Raw genomic sequence first — 23,707 nt, forward strand, 5'->3', positions numbered from 1 at the left:
ATTTACTGCAGAACTAGTGTTTTAGCCATTTACTGTTATGGCCTAAACTTCTAAAGTATTTATCTGGGTAACTTTTGCTAAACAGAGATTTGTTTCCCCCTGTATTGTAATGCAACTTTAGATTACAAGTTCTTAGATTTGATCTGGTGCTAGATAGGATGGATTATAGACTTGTTTCAGCTAGGACTTGGGGAAAGCAGTTGTTCTGTGTCTTTTATTTCTTAAGTGTTTCCAGCAAGTGCTTCCATCTGCTTGGCCCCTCTTAACACATTTCTGGAAGTGCTGTCTCACGGGTTATGTGCAATACAACAGCAGCTTCTCATGTAAAACTTCTTTATCCTACCTCTGTAAATATTGTTGAGGAAAAGATACAGGCATTATCAAAATAATGACTAATTGGAAAATAAGGTGTACTGGCAATGGAAAATATGGAGGATGGTAATCTTGTCATAAATGTATCATCCATACCTTCTGATGCATGGAACCTTTTTGTGTTCTTTCCCTTTATTTTAATGCTGTTTCTGTTATCTTGATTGTATGTTGGTGATATCATTGGTCATTTTTCCTAAATTCTGAGAATAACACAGGATTTTCATTGCCATAGCAACTTTTGAAATCCTTAAAATATAGTGTATCACATGTTTGTTTCTTTGGAATGAAGTCCTGCAAAATATAACACAAATTTCATATTAATTTTGTCTTACTGCTAGGACAGCCATAGTGTTATGCACAGAGAAATATATAATCTTGAAAAAAGGAGCTATGAGATTAGGTTATCAGCTAAATGCATTTATTTTACAGAGGTATATTTTCAGTGGAATGTTTGAAAACTATTGGAACTACAACTACCACATCCACACTTTAAATATGTGGAAAGTTTTGAAGAGGGGAATTGCAGTAGTGAGGAAAGTAGAGCAGCAGTAAATGGAAGGCAATTCAATACTACAACTTCTCTAAAATCCTTTAATTAATCTCTCTGAAACATATCTTCTTCTCTAGCCGTCGTGATTTTCAATTATGTGATTTAGAATCCTACATAATGCTCAAGTGGGAGCACATTAAGGTATGCCCATAATTAAGGCTCAAATAAATAGTGTGCAAATTATGTACTTATAGGTGAAACCTCATCACTGCTTTATCTTTATCTTGCCTAATAGGTGTGGGAAACAGGCTTTCCTAAAAGGCCTAATGTCCCTTGCATCACAGCTGTTGCAGCAAGCAGGATTATCAGAGGCAGCAGAACTGCAGCTCTCAGTCTCTCCACAGTCACACAGGATCCCTGTGGGACCTGAAGGGACCTGAAAGAAGTGATTTTACACAGAACTAAACACAGATATGTGTACAAAAGTCAGGAAGTGCTTGGGAGGAGGAAAGAAAAACATTATTGGGTAGTAGAAATACTGTTGTACACAGTAAATAACATTTTCTTTTTGAGATGAATACTCATACAACCTTAGCCCATACATGCCTCTTCTGCTGTCAGTTCCTCTATCTGTGTAATGTTGTCATAAACTATAAACAGAAGCATGCAGAGAAGAGTTTCTCTGCCTAATATCTGCCTTCAGCATTTGAGAACCATTATTATCAGAGTGAACATCTTTGATCTTTACTAAGAAGAGCACATGAAAGAGTAGGAGAGCTAATGCTCTGTGTGTTGTGGCAGTACCATATAACAGTCAGTTTTCAAATATTCATTATCCAAGCGTTTTTATTCTTCCATCTAGTGAGAAGCAAATTATACTTCTTCATTTAGTTTCTACAAAAAAGGCTGAGAGGATTTGAATGCATTTGGGGGGAGGAACTAAAATTGCTCCAGATTTCTTCTTGTCTTTGTAATTCCTCCAGCTGTGGCTTTAATTAGTTCTGTGATAGCACCACTGTGAAACTATCCTTCAATGCCAATGTTTGAACATTATAAATGTACATGCTATGGCATGTAAAGAAAATAGGTTTACTAAGATGGAACTTCTCTCTGGAGTTATGTGCAATTTTGGGCTTTATGATGATTTCGGCTGCAATATTTAAACTATCAGAGAATCTCATCTAAATGGTAACAGAAGCGCATCCTTTCCATCTGCAGATACATACAAATATCAACATGCAAACACTGATTGCCAAAGTGCTTCCTGGATGTGTCCTTCTCATATGGCATTAGGGGGCATGTCTGACTGGCAAAATGAATAATAGTAGACAAACATTATGAAATAACACTTTTAATGCTTTTTAACACTAATTAAATGTAGCAATGTTACATTGTTGTCAATAATATCATACCTTGGGTTTGTTCCTATGTGTCATTTCCATCACATTCTTTCAACTCAACCCTGGAATGAAAGAACCTGGCCCAGAATCTACAAGTACAAGCTACAATAAGAAAAGTATAAATACATTTCAGAATAGTCCTAGGTATTTAAAAACAAATTTTGTAACAAATTTTGGATTAGATTAAAAAAGATCAGAAACTAAATATCAATTCACAAATCACTAGGACACTGATAAGAATGTCTGCTTCTTAGGAACTCTCCAAATCCTTTTCCTGAGTTTCAAAACTGTTTTATAACATGTTACTTAATGAAACAGGAAATGTTTAACAAGACTTATGTGTTCTGAGAAGGTATTTGTAGCCTAAGTGTATGGTATTGTTTGCAGAGCATATGGGCACAAAAATGATGGCAATAAGGAAGCTCTTAGTTTTAAACATAGGAAATAAAATTTGTCCTGCTGTGTGGAGGGCCTGGAGTGATGCCTACAGCTGATGAATGCATAGCATCACATCAAGGAGAGGGAAAGGTATAGAGAATGTCTTGGCCTTCTCATTTCTATTATCTTTTTATAAAACATTGTTAGTTGTAACTACAGATTTAGAATCATTGAATCATAAAATTAGCCAACTTGACAAGCTTCCCTCTAAGCTATTTCTTCCAATCTTCTACTGACAATAGGGCTAACACTGAAATTTGATCAAATTTTCCAGGGTCTTCATCATTGAAGCTTTGAGTATCTAAGGGAGTGGAGGTTCCATGGGAGTTTAGTCAGCTGGTTTCTGTTCTTAATCATCATATTTGTGAAGGTTATTCTTTCTTGCGTTTCCTTGTAATATTTGAAATACTACTTTGTGCAAACTGCAGCTTCTTTCTTTAATCTCCATGAATCAGTTACTGGGAAGAGTTCAGCTATACCTCTCTATATCCTTCCCATAGGTAATTGAGTACAGTAATTATATCTCTCTCCCCTTATCCCTGCTATCTCACCACTCCTGAACCCTGTTCATTCACCATTCCTCTCCTCGTGTCTCAGCAAGACATTCCTCCATCCAACTCTCATTTCCTACTGCCAATGGAAAAGTTCTGTGATGGCTCCATTAATAGTCATTAATAGAAGTGCCTGAGATAAAAGCCAGTCCAGCAGACAATCTAATAAACCCCACTGAAGATGTTAACACATTAACCTGGGCTAATAAGCCCCACTGGGAAACAGAACATACGAACTTGGGCTTGACTCTGTCCAGTACAATTACTCAGCACAGCTTTCCAGTTTTTCCTGCACCTAGGTCTGCCAGCAGAAGTTTTGACACTGCACAGCACCCAGGAGGGTATGAAGCGTTGCCACAGTAGTTCAGCAAGCAAACCTACAACTCTTTGTCAGAAGCTGGTATCTTTGAAGGTCTGGCTATTTGAAAATCATGAATGTTCCAGCTTTATACATGACAGTTATAGCCTCCTTAGCTACATTAAAGCTAATCCAGTTATTCTAGCCCCTTTGCAGCTCTTTTATCACTGAAACAAGCATGAGAAAATAGGGAGACATATTGTGCTATTTTAGGATAGCAGACAGGGATATTTTTCTCATATTTTGCTCATATTTTGATCCTCTGGGTCTGAAGAAGTATCCAAATCTATTTTCTCTGCTTGGCAAAGTTAGCTGTACTCTACACCAGTACCACATACTGCCTTTAATGTGTTAAAACAGAAAAAAACCCTCTCTTTAAAATGAGGATTTTTTGCTTCTGCTGATTTTTCTTTTGGTCTTATTATGTGGCATTTATCACAGGTATTTTCTTATAATCTTCTTATTTCTGCTATTCTCTAAGGGCAAAAGAATAGATGTAATGAGATTAAAAGAGACGTCTTAAAAACCTCTTTTGGCAAACAGTCAAAATGTAAGTCAACCTACAGATGTAAAACATGAAAGTATCAATTGTCAGGTTCTCCTGACTATAAATATTCTTAGCCTTTATGTACTGAGAAATTTAATTTAATAATAGTCATTCTTTCATCCACTTAAGCTTTTTCAACCTGTTTCTGCTGAATGCTGTACCTTTTCCAGAAAAAATTTGACTCCTGTTTTTATTCTAAGAGTTATGTCCAATATAAACTTCAATTTTGTAAGAGCTCTAATTTAAGTCTAATAACAGGCTTTTTGTAACACTTTTATTGTAGGATTTTTTATTAATTTACATTTCTAACTCATTAAGACGAACTATTAAATATAGAAAAAAACCCCAGTATTTTTAATAAAACACAGTGTCAGCATTTGTAGGAATGTATCATACACAATTGCTTCCACAACAATTTATAGGACCTTTTACAAATACCTTCTCCCCTCTGCTATTCTCCTCATTTTGCCTTGGTCACTGATTGGCATCTGGATTGCATGGTGCTTGGAGTCTCTTTAATTGTGTCTGGCTGGCACAGAGCAGGTACATCATGAAGTTTGGGGAGTCCAGATGTTAGGCTTGACAACACCACCAGGTGGCATTTCCTGAGGAAAAGAGGATTAAAAACGGGACAGCAAAATGATGAATAGGAAAGCAGGGAGAAAAGCTTTTTACAGTAGCCATGGTTTCTAATGTGTGTCAAATTCACTTTCATAGCCTTGTATTCCTCATGGGAGTTTTCAGTGTCACTTCTGGACTGAACTTTCAGACATGTGTTAATCGTATTTTCACAGCATATTTCCTGAAAGTATAATAGGTTGTAAATTCAGTAGTACTGAATAATAAGATTTTTTTTTCCTTTGGTTTTAAGTTTTTTACTTGTGAAGAGCTTTATTTGGCCAGGAGTTTCTGTGCACGTGTAACTGAGATGACTGCATGCATGTTTTTAGTCTTTTTCCAATTTGTGGCATGAATATTTTTATGGAATTTAGCAAATAAATAAGAATAGAAAAGAAACTTCATTGATCTTAAAATGCCTTCAATATTTCCCTTTTAATATATCTAAAATTTTATCCATCTGTATGTACAATGACTGAAAAAGTACTTTTTCTATGAAGATATGAGTTTACTTGCATGTTTTGATATTAGTAAATACACTTATATTCAATATTACTAAAGTAAAGCTAATTTTAAATTCAACTCCACAAAAATATGTCCTGGAAGCTAATGACAGTAGCTGGTAATTGAAATAAAAATTTTTATTATATTGTTCACAGAAAGACATAAACATTTTGTACAGAAGCTATCAAAAATAAGTGCTGTGTTAAATTTTAAGTATTATAAGAAAGAAGATTCTTGACAAAAGTCAGAAAGATTTTTGACTATCCAAAGACACACAGTGTCCTGTGTATATATTTATGAGCTAACTTTACATTAATTGTGCAATAATATAAAAAATATAAATAATATCTAAGGAGAAGAAATATTTTTTTTTCTAGGGCTTCTGTATTGTAAGCTTCCATGTTCTAATGATTTCTTTCTTAATGTTCTATTTCCTAGGTAAGTACTCTGTATTTTTCTTCCTAACATTCTTCTCTGCCTTCTTGAAGTTCAGTGAAAGAGGTAAAAGTCAAGACAACAAAAATGAAGGACGGTTTGGTAAGAATTTACTTTGGTTTGCATGCTCATCTATTTTTTTCTTTTTTTTTTTAACTGAGGCAACACACCTGTTAGAAGGATTGGTTTGTGTAAAATGGGTGAGAGCCCCCATTCAGAGAACTGCTCATGAAATGCTGGTGGCACTGCCAGAGTGCCCAGGTGAGCTGCAGGCAGCACTGCCTCCCCTCCTGGGTCAGGTCACACCCTTAGTGAAAAGGCTTTTCTATGTCATATAAGGCTGAAATATATTTCTGGAGACTTTTCTTGGCAGAAATCTCTATGTTTGAAAGTTATTTGGCTCATATCAATGATGCAAGAAACTGCCCTTTTGTAAAAGGTGTTGCACAAGGTATCTGAAGCAGTAATGAGGATCTTACTAAATCACAATTTGATCTTGCTTCCTTGAAGAGAAACAAGGCAATTACAAGGCAATAGCAAAAAGTGAAGAATAGGGGAAAATGCCTTTAACTGTGATTTTTTTGGTTTGTCTCATAACAATTTGATGAAGCAGTAGAACAGATGGCCTTCTGAACTTGTCCAAAATATGGTTTTCTGTACTGAATTGAAGCTTTTTATGGCATTACTGATGGCTTCAGTGATGTTACAGTTACAAAAATGCAGGATGCACCCTTAACCAGGCTAGGACTGATAATTTTTTGTTAGAAGGCCAAGGAGAGGAAAAAAAGCCAGCAGAGGAGGAGACTGAGGATAATTACAAGGAAAATGACACAAGTGAATGCTTTTACAGCAGAAAACACAAATCTCACACTCCAGTTCTTTCCAGGGCCTAACTAAAGATATTTGGAGTGGTGATGTCCTCTGGACTCATTCTCCAAATCTGATTTTTGAACCCTTAGTGATGCTAAGGGGATTCCAGGGGTCCAGATAAATCCCATCTATCTACCTGACCTTTGTAGTACCAGTGTCAGACTGGCAAATTCTGCCTTAGGAATCAATACATGTTTCACTGCAAAACACAAGTTCTTGTGCTTTCTAGACACCAAAGCTTTTTTGGCACATCTGAAAAATGATCATTAATTTTACTCTTGTACTAATTTAGTTTGCCTAATTATACACTGCCTACATGAAATGTCACAATATTTGTGTTCACACACACATAGATGTACAAGTGCACGTCTGTGGCAAAAAAACCAGTGGAAACTGCAGTAAAAAGTTAAATACATTATTTTCGAGGTAGATAGTTTGGAAAATGAAAATTAAAGCAGCTTAAAAAATTTTTCTTGAAGAAAGATTCAAAGGCTAAAAAGGACAAGACTAAATAATATTTACTACAGTTTTTGGTATGATGGACAAACATCTCCATCTTGATTAAAAGTAAAAAGAATAGAAGCAATATTTTAGTATTTCTCTCATTTTAAAGAATGTCTACTTCAGCTTTTTACACCTCAAGAAGTTCAGACATAGAGGAATATTGCCTTAAAATGTTACAGGTTACTGAAAACAGGAGATTGTAATGACTATTGCAAATGCAAACTTCTGTCCATTGTCTATAAATTATTTAATCCAGCTGTAAAATCAGATATTCCTCTAACTAAAAGAAAATTAAATAAGAAGCAATGAGGAACAAATCAAAAGCCACACATGCTGTGTTTTTTTCACATTTTACATGTTCATTTAGTGACTTCTTGGTGAGTCTGCATAGTGACTCTGTATTGAAATCTTTAAAATTTTTATATTTGTTTTGATAATATCAGGGAGAAAAATAATGATGAAGGCATCTTTTTAAAGCTTTTCATCATAGATGTCATTGTTAAAATATAAGGAACATAATGTACTTCAGGCAAAAAATGGTAAAAAAAAAGGAGTATGTTACCAAATCAACCTGTAGAGTACAATTATAGGGATTTTAGAATATCAAGTGATTAGCTGAATCAGGAATCAGAAAATTCACTCAGGCCTCAGTATAAGGAGTTTAAAAATCATGCAAGTTGTTTCCAGATTTTGCTGCTCAAAATACTAAAATATTGTATTTTGTTTTGAGTTGTTATGGAATAGAAACTATCTTTCAAAGTGATGATTTTTAGTTTCTTTTTTAAGAGTCTTTTGCTTTGCAGTTCTTGTAAGAAGCAAGAAAGCAAAATCATTTAAATAACCAAGTAAAATCTTGTAAAGCTTTTATAACCACGTTCCACAATATTTTCCCTCAGACTAATGCATCGTATGTAAAGGGAGAGGTTAAATTCATTCTTTTGTATGTAGATAAATATGTATAGAACACACCTATGATTATGTATCCATTCCATAAATTAAAATTCTTGTAATTTAAAACACTCTTTGAGGGAGAGGAACAAGTTCTATGTTATGGTAAAAATCAGCCATGACAAATGGGTCTGGCAGCCTCTTATTTTCTGGTGCTAGCAGATTGCATAGTGCTGTATGCTTTCTGACAGAAAATTAGGCTGAATCTGACTTCTGTGACTTTTTGACAAGGAGCCTGTTGAGAACTGCCTACTGTGATCTCTGTATTGCCATCCTCAAGGCACAAATAATAGAACAATTCAGAAAGGGCTCCTTAAGAGGAAAGGAATTGGGGTTTGGAAGGTAGAATGAGTTTCTTTTGTACCGTGCAAAATAAAGTAACAGACATATTTCAAGCAAGACCTTTTATTTATTTCTGCAGGGACCATTCAACTGTGCAAATTGTACTATTTAGGTAGTATCTTGTGTATACATATGATATCTTGCAGTACCTCATGCATGCACAAGTGACAGCATTGACAAATGGTGCAAACATAATTGCATTCTCATAAATACAGAGCAAGCTGAAATAGAATGCAGCGTGCTTTGGAGTTCTCTCTAATATTTAAATTTTTTTAACCCAATCTTTTTTGGGGTTAAATATTGGCATTTTACATTCTAGCCACTTCTGCTGTTTTCCTAACACGTTTTGTCAATCAATTTAATATGCAGCTGTTCTTTCTGCTGGAGGAAAGCTGTATGCAAATCACGTATTTAGTGGGAAAATCTTAATGACTTAAAAGCTTGAAGTTTTTTTTGTTTGGGTTTTAGTTGTTGTTGTTGTTTTGTTTTAGGTTTTTTTATTAAACCTTTTTTTTTTTGAGCACACAGTGGGCTTTTACTGTGTTTTGAATGCATTTTCTTTGTCATCCCCATACTTGTTGCATTATACTACAGGTATGGAATTTAGCACTGAGAATGTGTTCTTCAAAAGACCAAATAATATATCTTCTCATAGGCTGTTACAGGAATTTTAGCTGTGAAGTCATAAGGACAGAGGTATTAAATTGCTGTTTTGGAGCAAATGGACTAATAAAAGGAGCAATCATGGGTAGTAGGTTCTACTACATGATGATGACAGCAGAAATGGAAATGTACCTGGTTTGCACTGTTGTTTCTAAGATAAGCTCAGAATTTTTGTTCTTATCTCAGTTTGTGGCAAGTAGTCTCACGTGTTTAAGATAGTATCAGATGACTCTAAGTGTACTGCATACTTTCCATATTTGGAATGCATGTAAAATTACTAACATAATATAGTTTGCTCAGACTCCTGCATAATCCTAATACAAATAAGTCTGCACTATAGAGATAGGTGATTTTGGTACAGTGACCCTCTTGCATATAGAAAATGTGGGGTATCTAGAGGGAAATTACAGGACCTGTGTTTTTCCATTTAGTTTTGGGTTTGTGACTGATCTGTGGGTAGTATACTTAGGTATATTTTTCTAAATCACTCACCTTTTTGAGGCCAGAATAACCTGTTTCCTGACTCTTCTACAAGTTGTGTGCTTTTACTTCTTTCATTTTGGACCTGGAACAAACAAACACAGTCCAGCATGCCAGTCTGCACCCTGTCATCAGAGATGCACAGGAAACTTTCAGAGCTGTTAGATGGACATGGGTTTTTTTGTCTTGCTCTCTGCCCTTTCACTCAGCACAATCTGCCTTGTTTTATCAGCATGGTTCTATTCCCAATTTTCTCCTTTATTCCAGATATCCTCTGGGCTATTTTTATCCCCAGCCTTGTGGTCCACTGGCAGCTTCCAGAAAACAAAATAAAAAATTGCCCTGTGTTTACATATACTTTAGGCTTCTAAAAAATGGAAGACCATATTTTGAGATCTAACTTGTGTATTGTACACATAAGTTGTACACCCCTATACTATATCATGATGCTATACTGCAAAATTTTACTCTTCTTCTCCTACATCCTAGCCCTTTTTGCTTCAAGAGCTTCACACGCAAGTTACTTGTCAGACATAAACCATTGTGACTCTGAGGGTTTTTAGCTGCTGGGGTTCTCAACTGAGAATTCCGTCATATTCTGAAACTTTTTAGATGAGACCATGTCTTTTTTTTAAATGCAACTGTGATGTACATTCAGGGTACAAATTCACTCTGTGCTCATGCTGTTCCAAGGTCTGATTTCACATTATTATGACATCCAAAAGCCTCCTCTACAACTGACTCTGTTACATGTTTTGTTCCAAAGATGGTTTCTCTTTATACTGTATTCCTTCCTCAAAACTTAAAATCAGTTCCCTGTGATTCACGAGCAGTCTCATTTTGGCCTTTTTCAAACTGCTCTGCTTACACCACTTGTTTCTGTAGTATTCTTTTCCAATTCTTTTCCAAGTGGCTTCTTCCTTAACTGGAAGCCCACAAAGGCTTTGAGCAAAATAATGGCTAAGCCTCCCTAAAGGACTCTTCACAGTAACATGAACTGAAATCAGTTACTAAATTACCTTCAAAACACCACTGAAATCAAGGTGTTAATTAATTGGTAAGTCTGCAAAATTTTAATTTCGTTTATGCTTTATTGTATTGAAAGTAAAACGCTATGGTCTTTGTGATTTCTGGGGTGAAAAAACATGACCAAGTTAGACTGAATACATTGAAGAACTCTAAGTTTGCAGGGAGAGTTCTGTCCTGCTATGATCACAGAGTATATATTTGAGTTTATCTTCCATCAGAATGAAGGCTTGCTCTATCCACATACCCATATTCAATAAGACTCTCAGAGTCTATCTTGGAGACAGAGCAGTTCTCAAAGTGTTCTAAGAAGCAGCATGATGTTCATCTGTGTCAAACATATAAAGTTAACAGGATCACATAACAGATTTAAGAGTGGCATTACAGTCTGACTGATTATGCTGGCACTCCTCATTTCCACCATCCTGCAGGGGTAAAATTTGTCAGTTGTCCACAATTGAATCTACACTGACACTTACATAAAACAAAAGGGATTGTGATCTTTATAACTCCAGCCCAACTCCAGCTTTGAAAATAACTTGCTTACTTACTCTCAGGGCTTGCTAGGCAGTGTTCCTGATTTTTTTCCCTGGCATTTTACCTGCTGCAGTTATACCTAAGATGGCATAATGTATCATCTGGGGCTGTTCTAAGGTTTAACCTCCAGCCATAAAAAACATTAAAGTGTTGACAAATGTCACTTTAGCATTTTTATTTATAATGTATTAATTAAAATCAACACTACAGAGCAGATTTATTTCATTTTTTCCACTAGTTTAAATCTCTGATTTAAACACAAGAGTAGGTAATATATATATATATTAATTTTTAATAAGTTTTGAAAGGAGCGTGAAGTAATATTTGCAAATACTTAGTGACTGTATTGTTCTCCTTAGCTCTTGCTCTGCATCTCACCCCAGGAAGCAGTATGACTCATTTCATACAATAAAACCATTTTGTAAAGAAATGCTTTCTATGCAGTGCTGATGGCTTGTATTTCATCATGATAGAAATCAGAACTTTTCCATAATAGACACAGAATACAAACAGGTACATTCATTATATTGGAAGAGAGGATGACTAAATACTAAATATTTTAAGCGTTTTGATAAGGGGAAAGGAAACCTTACCCAGCAGTTTCTACCACAGAAATAAAACTGTTTTTTTATTGTAAAAAACAAACCATAATAGCATATCTGTAACACCAGGAGCAGCATCACAGAAGATGTGTCCCTGTGTATGAAAGCAGTTTCTCTGTTCATTTCAGTTGCAAATCAGCATGTAATTTTCTCTACAGTGCATGAAGTTCATTTGTAGCAGAGATCAGGAATTGGGATGATGGCATTAAGGAAAGAGTCCAATACTCAACATGGTTGATGCTGCACAGTGAAGTGTTGCAGCTATCACAGTGAATAAGCTAAAGTGCAGTACTTATAAGATCTCTGTAGGAAAAAGAGGATTTGTTTTTTGTATACAGACTTTGGTTTATGCAGTGTTTTCATAACTGTGAACATTATCATCTTTTTAATTTGCTTCATCTGCTACAACTTTAAATTCCATACCAAAAGAAAAACATTAAGAAACATATGTGTTGGAAACTTTGGGATTCTGGTTTTATAAAGGATTAAATTATCCTTATCTACTAAAGTTAATTTTATTTGTGCATACATGGACTGATAGTCTTCAGATATTTGATTGTGATTTTTTACATAGGACCTTATGTATTCAATGAGATTGACAGGACACTTTCTTATTTTATCTTCACTGTAAGGAGAATCACCTTACCATTTTTGCCCTTTGAAAAAGCAATTCTGTCCCACAGACTATAGAGCATTGTGAGTCCTGACTGATAAAAAAAAATTATTCCCTTGTTAATTTTTCTAAAATGTTCAACATCATAATATCTGGATCTGTACATTTATCTTTACAGTAACCTGGTAGCAACTCTTCAATTGACTGACAGAGGAAGATCAATGGCAAAAACATATACTATTTATTTTGAATATTTAATTTACAAACCAATGATCTGACTGTTTTATTTTGTGGGGGTATTTTTATGGCTTCTTTTTGCCCATATTGCTCACCAAATACTTACAAATTAATGTTCAGCATTTCCAGAATAGGGGCAAAAAGGATCCCATGATAAATTTTATTCAACCTGAGTAAAGGCAGGCATCGCTATTGTAGACATTAGATTTGGGGATGTTGTACTGAGCACTTTTAATGGAAAATACATCAGTATTCTTAGGGAATAAAATCTTTCATTCTAGAAGTTTGAATACTCATCTTAGCAAAACATCAATTCCTTCTTTGCTCTTTCAGTTAATAACTGGAATCAATTCACCAGGGGCTCAAATGAGCACTCTAACTCACCCAACAAGAGCAGGAGGGAAGCTGGAGGCAGCTCAGTTTTGTGTCTGTACACACATGCACCTTTATCCAGGCTCAACTCTGGCAGGTTGAGGGACAGTCAAAACTGTTGTGAGACATTCAGCATCTTAAGAGGTATTCTATTTTCAAACATAAGGAAAAGATATTTTAGTCCTGATTCCTAAACAAACCCTTAACTCTTTAGAGTGATATATCATAGCAAACAGCACAAGGTACTGTGAAAATTCCTCAGAGCAAGAAGAACTCAGCTTGTTAGAATATGTATCAAGCTGCATCCTGCAATTATGTTAGATCACCCTGTTTTTAGGGCAAAAGTTCCTCCTTTTCCTAGGCAATGTAGAATTAAGACTCCTTTTCCTTCGGGAAAGGATTTTTTTCCCAGCAGCTAGGTTAAGTTGAAGGCACATCTTTCTGCTCTTTCTCTTATGTGGGATTTGTGTGGGGTGTGACAGGAATATGGACAGTATCACAGTGAGTTTTGTTCTATTATTATTTTGTTTTGTTCTATGGGAAGGTTTAATACAACCTGGTTATATCATTCTGGGAAGAGATAAAGAATACTATTAGATCCATACTATAAATTTTAAAATGTTACGGAATGTGGAGGTGAATTTTTACCAATTAGAGATATCCTCATAGTTTTTCTGTGGGAATCAGAAAGTTTTCATAAGGTCAGTGTCTTCACCTTATTCATGAAGCTGTTAATAAAAAAGAAAAAAAAGTAAAAACAACGAAGTTGAAAAGTAACAAGAAGTCATAGCCATTATAAATTAACAATTTCTGATGGAAAATATCTTTCTTGAAAATTAATTACCCATGGAAATCTGTAGTGTAATACACAGCCTAATGTACATACTGTGCATTTGCCATGTTTTTAAGCCTACCTATGGATGAAACATCATGCAGCCTCTTGCCCAACCCCTTTTCTCTTTCCCTGACCCACTCCTAATGGAATGGGGAGGAGAATGAAACTTGTATATTGAGGTAAGAACAGTTTAATAATTGAAAATAAAATTAAATTAAAATTTTAAGTAATAATGATAACAAAAAGGAAAAAAGCCCAAGTGATGCACAATACTGTTTTTCACCACCTGCTGACCAAAGTTAGATCCCTGTTCCTGAGCCCACATCAGGAATGTTTCCTGGTACCTCCCTCCAGTTTATATCCCAGGCATGATTTCTGTGGTGTGGAATATCCCTTTGGCCACCTTGGGTCACCTGTCCTGGCAGTGCTCTATCCCAGTTTTGTTAAGTTTTTTTTTGTTTCTTTTTTCACATATCTCCTCACTGGCAGAGCATGAGACAAGGGAAAAATAAAATTCTTTGACTTAGGATAAGCACAGCTTGGCAAAACCCAAAACATCAGTGTGTTAGCAACACTATTTTCAACTGAATCCTAAACATAGCACTGTAGCAGCTACTGAGAAGAAAGAAAGTCTATTCCAGCTGAAATCAGGACAACACTGTAAATAAAACAATAAATAGAATAAATAAAAAGAGCAGAGGCATATGCCTAAAAAATGCCCCCAGAAATTACTTGATTATTAATCTATGCCAAATATGCAAAACATAAAATTTATTCCTAAATAGACAAATTTGTACTTAGTATGCCATAGAAGTAATGCATATTAACAGCACCTAACATTTCTAAAATGTCTTTATTTTGCTTATTCAATAAACAACATTGGCAATACTAACTTGATATCTTAAATATAGTAGTAGCAGCCAATGTTTAAAGAAGATGTTCATTTGGTGAGATGAATAAACAGAATTGTTCTGCTGTGCAACTACTGCAGTATGTCATTCATGTCTTTTAATGAGTAACATTATATACAGTGACACTATCTATGCTTGCAGACTGAATTTAATAAGAACCCCTGATTTTTTTAATTGCTTCTATTCACCAGCTTTTTATGTTCTTAAATGATTTTTCTGTAAGAAGAACATGATTTCCTTGCAGTAGATAGCAGAAGTTCAACTTTTCAAACCTTTTAGGTTTTATATTTAAGATGCATGCCAAGTAAAGGGCAGGCTTCTGGGCCAGTGTGGTCTGAGGTTCTGAGCTGAATGGGCCCACTGCAGCTCTTCTAATGGCTTAATGATATGTGAGGTAGAGAAAAGAAGGTCGTCATTAAAGATTCCGTGTTATTTAATGAGATAAAGGGAAGAAAAAGTGTGTAGGAGTCAATTGAAAAAAAAAAAGGTCTTCAAGGGCAGCAGCATGTAGCCCTACATTTCAATAGCAAAAGTGTATTGGCAGAGTTAAACGAACATATGTTTAAACCAGATCCATCTTTGTAAGACAAATTTAAACATTAAAAATTGAAGCCAAGTATATGCTACTATTGAATATTTGTGTCACTCCTTTCCACTGGGGGTCTTTTCCATATGTCTTTGATACAGACTATATAAAACCATTTTCATTACCCCCATATGTAACAGAAAGACTCACAATATGTCTGTGCAATCTGTGCAGTAGTGTAAGCAAGAGCTGGTTCTTATTCACATTATTATATGAGCCATATGTTATGATTTTTTTTTTGTGTGTTTGTTTTGGCTGGCACTATGTAGGACATATAACCTGCTTTCTCAGATTACTACCCATTAGCACTGGATGAAAAGCATGTGTAAATAGTTTTGGACAATTCAAGCAATAGTCTCCTTTTTAAATAAATTAGCAGTACATTCTTTAGGAAATCCATTACCTAAAAGTGGGAGAGATAATCAAATATTCACCAATCAAGAAGATATGTTTTGAAATAATACTTTTATTCCCATATTTCTTTTGCCTTTCTACTTAGAGTTAAATAATTGCACATATTCAGCACTCAGGGAATGTTCATAAGCAATATTTTAAATAATTATTTAGAAATAAATATATATATCTGAAGATAAAATATTCAAAACAGTTATGGGAAAGGGAGCTTTGTCCAGTCTTTCAACCTAGAAATGAAGATTCTTAATTATAATTAATAGACCTCAGAAAAATTTGTTACATGTTGCCAAACCATTTTCTACTGTCAATTCTTTGTCAGTAATTTTTCTGGAAAAAAGGTCTTGTCACAAGGAAAAAGGTCTAGTCAGTAGATAGAGACTAACACTATACAGATGAAGAAAAATCCTTTCATAGATTTGGGATGGAAAAAATGTGAAGAACATTTGACTTTCCCTTAAAATGTTCTAGTTAAAATGGTCTAGTGAAGCCCTTGACATTGGCTGGGGCCATCTAGTTAAAACTCTGCAATATAGCAGTAGTAACAGCAGTGATAGGAGCCAAAATCTTATGTAATTTCTATTATACAGCAGGACAACACTTTGCTAATTATTATTCAATATCTAGTTATTTCCTGGTGTCAAACAAAAATCAAAATTACTTTTAAAAGTTTTGCAAACATTGTTAAAATTTGATATATAAAATAGTAATACAAATATACCATATGCCAAAATGATTGTAATTCCTTAAAAGACACAAGGTTAGTATTTTGCCCTTCACTGAGACTTGGGCATATGAATGAAGCATAATAGAAATATAGGGTTTTTTAAAGTTAAAATTAAAAAAAAAGTGTTAAAAACTTTTCATAAGTGAAGTAAATAGGAAGATGTTTCTGTAATACTTGAATCTTCAACTATATTATGGGCACAAACTACAATTAAGTTTATTTTAATTTTTTTCAAGTGTTTTTAAATATTAAAATTAAACTGCCAATCCAAAATATCAATATCCATCCACACAGTAAAATCTCAGATGAATAAGTTTTACATCAACTTGAATATATCAGGCTGAAAAACTGAAGATATTTAGTTCACATAAATGTTGATTTTAGAGAATTTTTGAGTATTGTAACATATGGAGATCATGTCTTTATAGAAAAATTTAGATTGCTCTTAAGATAACAAGATTAGGTTTAAATTTAAATGTTTTAATTTTAATCTTTTAATTTTTCTGCCAAAATTCCATAAAAGTCAATCCAATCTCAAAATGCCTTGATATATCCTTATGGTAAATTGTTCCGCTAAAATTTCCCTTGAGAATAATTTAAACATGGTCTATTTACCTGCACACACATTATTTTGGAAAGATGTCAAAGTAAATTCACTTTTTCTGGCTACATACTTTACAAAGGCGTTAAAGCTGAAGATGTGTTTAACACATTGTTTTTTGAAAATTCACCCTTAACTGAGGAATAAAAGAACTCTCGGGTAAAAGTCAAGTTCTGTGGAGAGTATCTGGTACCAGTGAGACTCCAAAATTATAACAGCTCCATACTTTGAATCCCACATGTCATCACAGACCATGAGAGGGGAAGATATAGTTTGCTGTAAATTTCCCAGTAATTTTCATGGCCTCCAAAGACAGAAGACTGGGAGAAAGATGGGAGCCTCCCAGTGCTTCCAGTCCAGTGATGCTGAGGCAGCCTGGTGGCTGGGTGCATCAGGCACCAGCATTGCAGTGGAGAATTTACTGACACAGCATGGCTCCTGAGGTGCTGTTGTGCCCTCTTTAATTCCTTCTTCGGCGAAGAATCTTCAATGCATAAATTAAATCAATTTTGTGTCTGGAACAAATATTCAGAGTTGTGCGTATGTACCCATTATGAAATGAAAATAAACTATTCCCCTTCATTAACAAGGGAGAAACTGTTTCATATATGATAATACTGGTTTACAGCCAACTTCAGTTGCACTTAGATAAACCCCAAATATAAATAAACAAACAAAAACCCCAGCCAAACAAGAACCCAATAAAAAAGGCACAACTGAGGAAAAATCCTCTAATTTTCCTTTGATCTGATTTTTGTTAAATGATTTTTAGATTTGCCTGCTTTCCTTACCTTTTCCTCCTTTCTTTTTGTTTCTTAACTAAAAAGCTAATAGGCAGGGTATTCAGCTTGCTTGCTTTTTAGCTTGGTTTTTTTTTTTTCTTCATAATAACTGTGTTTGAATGTTGGAGAATAGCTGCTTGGGGGTTAGGTTAGATGTATTTATTTATTTTAGCTTTCTGTTGTAAAAAGCTTAATTAAAATAACTCTTTAACTGTTGGTATTTTCTATCCTAAGTAGAATCAGATGTAGCCTTATACTAATGTCATATTTAAAAGACTAGTGTAGATTTTCAGCTCACATCAGTCATATTTTTGTCTTTCTAAAGGAATGGGCTCCTCTTTACTTAGAGTGGCTGTTAATGCAATAGAAAGCTTAATTGGATTGAATTCAATATTATAATGCATGTACATGCAAAATTATACTCTAGCTATATAGAAAAAAAAAGATTCAGGACACAAATAGAACTATGAACCACCTATAAAAAGTCTTAAACTGTACATTTATCTGTTTGTATTAGATGCAAGGAAAGCACATGTTATAGATGACTGTCCATCTTTTGCCTGGTTTTTTCATAATCTCAAAAGTCCTGTGAGGGCTTTGACATCTGCCAAGGTTCCATGACTAATTCCTTCTGGTTTTTTGGCACTGAGGGTGGCAGCACATGGAGCAGCTGCATTGTGGTTGCAGGCCAGAGCACCCCCTGGTCCATCTGAACCCTTGAACCCCTGATTCCACTTCATTTTAGCAGTCCCAAGGCAAGGTATCCTGCTGCCCATTCTGTTGGACACGTCTGCTACCTGTCTGCTTTCACTGAGTGTGTTGGGCACATTCTTGCCATTCACTTATTTTTCCTTCTGTAGTGAGCTGCAGGCTGGGAAAGGTAAATGTTGTCACCCCCTTTGGGGACAGACACAAGGTATTCCCCTTTTGGGAGCAGCCCTGTGTTCTCACAAGATGCCTTATCTTTCTTTCTGTCTTGTTTCCTATTAGGTTTTCACCTTTGCAGCATCCTTTGATTTAATGCTGAGAGTTCAAGGGGATTAATACCAGCCAGATAGATTGAGGTGCTTATCATACTTGCATATGATACATAAAACACACCCCCCGTTTTCCTGTTCTCCATGCTACTTTTTTTCTCTGCTGAACATAAATATATTTTCTGTCCCTCAGACTGTCATGCTATACTGTAAAATGCACTTCATAATTTCATTGTGTGTGAAAGTAGCACTGTAGTACTATTCTGGATTTTTTTGTAGTTGAGACCTCTATGAGCTTTGCACAGAGACTGAGATAGTGGAGGCCAAGTAGATGTAGATTCATAAATAAAGGTAATTCCACAGGTAATTTTGCATTGTAGAATTGTATAAAATATCTTGTAGATATGAGTAAACAACTTTATACATTGATGTTTTTAGAGTAGGTTATCAGATAGGCTTGTTCACATTTTGTTAGTTCGTATTAGTGGAGAATGCTTTGCTATGCAATAACACACACACCTCAGAATATAAAACTTAAAAAAATATATAATAAATTACATTATCTCAATTTTGTCTTCATAGAGATAAAATTCTGAAATAATTTGTAGACCAAATCTAAGCAGTCTGAGTTCACATTGTGAATCTTGAAAGTAATTTATCTTTTTAAGTCTACCAGTGGGTATATCCTCCTTCTTCCTGTGTGATCTTTCGATACACGCAAAACCATCTCTTTCTGTTGGGATAAAATGAGTTTACCACCAGTTCTGATCCCCTGGCTTTGGGGAAGTGGCTAGATTCCAGAATGTTTGCACTCATAGGTCACCTTTTGCTATTAGCAAGCCAGTTGATATTAAACAGCAAAGGGGATCGTGTGAGACTCATTATTCTTCAGCAAAGTGTTTGTCCACAGCTTTCTGCCTCTAAACCTTCTGTGCTTGTGTGCAGAGAGAGGGGGAGAAGGGGTGTGCTATAAAACACATTTCACTGTTGTGCTCAGTATTGAGTCATGGAAGAGTGCAGTGAAAAAAGAAAAAGGTACAATATCAGATAGCAGAAAAAAAAAGCAGTAAGTTATATTTGTGCTATAATTAGAAAGTTTTTCAGGGCTAAGAGGTAACTTAATTTTTAAGTATGGGTAACTAAGGCTATTGTTTTTAAATTTCAAGGAAAAATATACCAGGAACTTGACTATTTATTCTTAATTAAAAATTGTGACAGATTATTTCTTAATCTAATTTGTCAGATATTATGTACATTATGTACAACATTAGATATTTTATATCTTTTTGTCTGGAATATATTTGTTACATATTTTAGCAAAATAGCTGAAACATGAATAGCTGAAACTTTTGCATGTTGTTCATTGCAGCAGAATTTCCATCCAATTTTATCAAATTGTGATATGAAGAGAAACTTTCTTTAATAATGGAATTGAAAGAGTTGCTGAAACTTCTGTGAAAATAATCAGTTTTCCTTGATTTTGTCCCACTGGTAAAAAAAAAAAAAAAAAAAGGATGTAAAGTTCCATGTCCAATCAGAGAAATGGTGATATGTTTTAGCAGAGGCTTTTTTGAATTAAAAAAGAAATTAAAAAAAAAAAAAAAAAAAGTGAGATAGTAATGAAAATGTTGTCTTAAGAAAAAAAATGAATTTTTATACCAGCTACCTCACCAAAAGTAATTTCAGATGAAATGAATATTTATAGTTCAGAATCCTACATGTGCTTATATATTTCAGAGTACATTTTATTGAAATTCCCAGTTTATATTTAGCTTTTAAATAGAAAATAAAATTTTGAGTAGGAGAATGAAAAATCTACAGGAAAAGTTAATGAAAATCTTTCTCCAGTTGAAAAATTTTAAAATATTTTCTGATGTTAATTTTAAAAAAAATACTGTTTAAAATATAACCACACTAATAGGTACTTTTTATTGTAATGCTTTTTAAATCTAATGCTTAGAAAACACTATGATTTTGCTACAATATCTATTTCACTCTTAATTGTTTACAGTTTGAAAATTCAGTGTAATACATAATTTTTCCCAGGATTTTATTTCCCTATCCTAAGATAGTATGCTTAATCTTGAGTTTTGATTTTGTACTAGAAGGGTGTATTTCTCTGGTCTGTAGATGATTTCCCACCATTTAGATTTCCATGTTTGCTGAATACATATTAATATGTCTTCATCAGATCTGGTGATATAATGAGGAGAATAAAACCAAACCAACAGTGAAATACAAATGGTCTTGTACAAATGCATAACTTGATTTTGCAATCAGTGATTTATTTTTTGTCTGTAAGTCAGACAAATTTCCTGTTACACTGTATTAAAAATTGGAAATGTATTTCAGTCTCAGCTGTCTTTAAAAAACTAGCATCTGCTGGATATGATATGATGTGATATGATATGATATGATATGATATGATATGATATGATATGATATGATATGATATATCTATCATTCTCCATCTCCATGGCTTTTCTAAGGTATCACACTAATCTGGAGGCTACTGCACTACTGCCTTTCAGAATTATTATGCTCTCTTGTTTAATAACTGTTCTAGTTAAGTTTTATCCTTTATTATAGTTGCTATAGTACTTGGGTCTTCATTTTTTAAGAGGTTGATGCATTGTATGACTATCCATTCTTCTTCCTTTTGTGGCAGCTCAAACCTAAATTGGTTTAAAAACAAAATAATATTAGTAATTGAAGATGTTCCACTGTTCCATTGGTTTTTACTTGTTTCACCTTCTTTAGAAAACTCATAAAGAGTTCAGGACCATACTTTTCACAGTTGGGACACTCGCTGACTTTTTCAGAGAGAAGAGGTTCTATGTACAAGTTAATTTGAAATATACACAAAATGCATATGGATCACATTTCTCAGTGCATTAGTTTGAGGCAGGACTTGTAAAAATTGCAGGTGAAGAATTTCCAAGCAAAATATAATGATTAGTTTTTTCATGCCAAATATTATTTAGGAGCTTGTAAGAGAGTAGAATTCAAACTATTTAAAAGTATTAAGGCAAATGGGAGTATTTATATAGTGGAAATGAAAATATTTATTGTAACTTTGAAGCCAGAACTTGAAGCAGACCATCCAACATTTAAGATGCCAAGATGACTGAGAATGTTTCTTCCTCCAAACACACCAAGTTAGTATTTCTTAGTGAGTACTTACAAAAAAGACTTTCCATGGCTAATAGAAAAAAAAAAAGCATAGTGTGGATAGAACTTTTATGGGTATTGTTTGCCATTAGGTAGCTTTTGTTTATTCTTGCCTCCAGTGGGTGTATGACATACAACAATTTTTCTCAAAGATCATACTCTGTGCTCCTTGACATGCAAGATGTCTCCCAGCTGACTTGGTTTTTGTCATCAATGCAAACTATCATGGCTTGGGGAAGTAATTGAATCTCTCCCAACCAGGAACTCAGGAGGTGAGAGGCTGTGGAGTTAGAACTATGAATTAATTTGATAAATTTTGATGTCTGTTTTTAGAGGAAAAAACCAATCACTTATATGTGCACATATAAACCTTCTACATAGACACACACAGAAATATATACATTCTGAAATGATGTAATGCTTGTTTTCAGGGCTGTTGCCAAAACTAAGATAAGCATTTCTCTATTTCAGCAGTGCTAGCTGTATGTTTCCCAGTGTGCCTTGAAAGTGAGTAATTTTTACAGAAATTATAACACCAAATTCCTTGAAGATTTTCAAACTGGTATTTCCTATTGTCCTTTGGAAGAAATGTGCAAATGTTTGTTTCAAAGAGATTTTTGATTTTAGATTTTTATATCATAAGGCTTCCACACACTAATAAAAAAAAAAACCCCAGCAAATAGGAGAAACATTTCTAATGTTTCTAATACCAAATACATTCCAATTAACCTACATGCAAGCCTTTTAAAATCTTGAGTCACTTGAATTTTCTGCATTAGTATTATGTTTTGGAATAGGGTGAAATTTAAGAATTGCAATATTTTCAGTTGATGCAAAAGGACTGTTCCTGATATTGTCCTGCCCCTGAGTACAAGAAGGGGGTTTTGTCAAATCACCAAGCTAGTTGCCAGTTTCTAATTATATCTTTTAAATGTTCAAATTGCAATGGCACAGTGGTAGGACTTAGACTCATGGCAATATTTTAGTTACATCTCCAAGTCCATAGAATCAGAACGAAACAATCAGTGAATCCCAATATATGGGGAACCATGTAGCAAATCTCATCTTGTTCTAAGAAGGAAGACCTATTTTTTCTAATGAAAAATAGAAAGAAACCAACCCCTGAACCCCAGAGGGAAATTATATCTGATATGCAAGGGGAAAATATATATTTTTTAAAATACAATATATCATACACACTGTTAATGTAGTGCTTTGGTGGTCTGGTAGAGCTGGAAGTGACAACTTAATGAGCACTTGGCTAGTCAGATATTGATATAAAACTTGAGCATTAAACCCTATCATTAGTGCTTCTTAATCTGTGTCACAGGCAGACACAAACCAGGGAGCTGAATTACTGTTTAATTTATTTCTGTTCTGTTCTCATTTGGTGTGAGCAACTTCATTTCACAAGCAGATCAAGCATTGCAACATTTTAGTACTCTATTTTGTCTGAAATTATCTTTAAAAACTGCTTTTTTATTTGGTGCAATTCTAAAGTGAGTTGCTTCATCACATTAAAACTGTGCCATATTCTTTCTGTTTTCCCTGTTGTAACTTTCCATTGTGTAGATTACTTTTGAAATTAAAGTTATGAAGCCTTTGGAAGAGATGCTGCTTTAGTAGGTTATCATGTGATCAAAAAAGTGTAGGGGCAAACTGAGAAAGACCCTCAACTGACTTACAATACTGATCCTTGTGGTAAAATTCCCATTCATTTTTCTACTTCATACTCTATTTCCCTGGATGGTATTTGCCTGGTTTGGGAGCAATCTGAACAAAGGTAGAACTAGTCCAGC

The 23,707-nt window shown here is 34.5% G+C and overlaps 1 protein-coding gene across 8 annotated transcripts in view; it reads left to right on the forward strand.

The window, feature by feature from the left end:
- The window catches only part of PDE4D (phosphodiesterase 4D), a 511,449-nt gene that overhangs the window by 318,094 nt on the left and 169,648 nt on the right, over positions 1-23,707 (forward strand). The window contains exon 1 of one of the 8 annotated variants that reach the window (XM_079330603.1): positions 5,796-5,815. The exons of the other annotated variants lie outside the window; for them this stretch is intronic. The gene's annotated coding sequence lies outside the window, so the exon portion shown is untranslated. Of the gene's footprint in view, positions 1-5,795; positions 5,816-23,707 lie in introns of those variants that run through there. 8 annotated transcript variants of the gene reach the window in all.

Source organism: Erithacus rubecula (genome assembly GCF_903797595.1).
Source record: "Erithacus rubecula genome assembly, chromosome: Z".
Taxonomy (NCBI): domain Eukaryota; kingdom Metazoa; phylum Chordata; class Aves; order Passeriformes; family Muscicapidae; genus Erithacus; species Erithacus rubecula.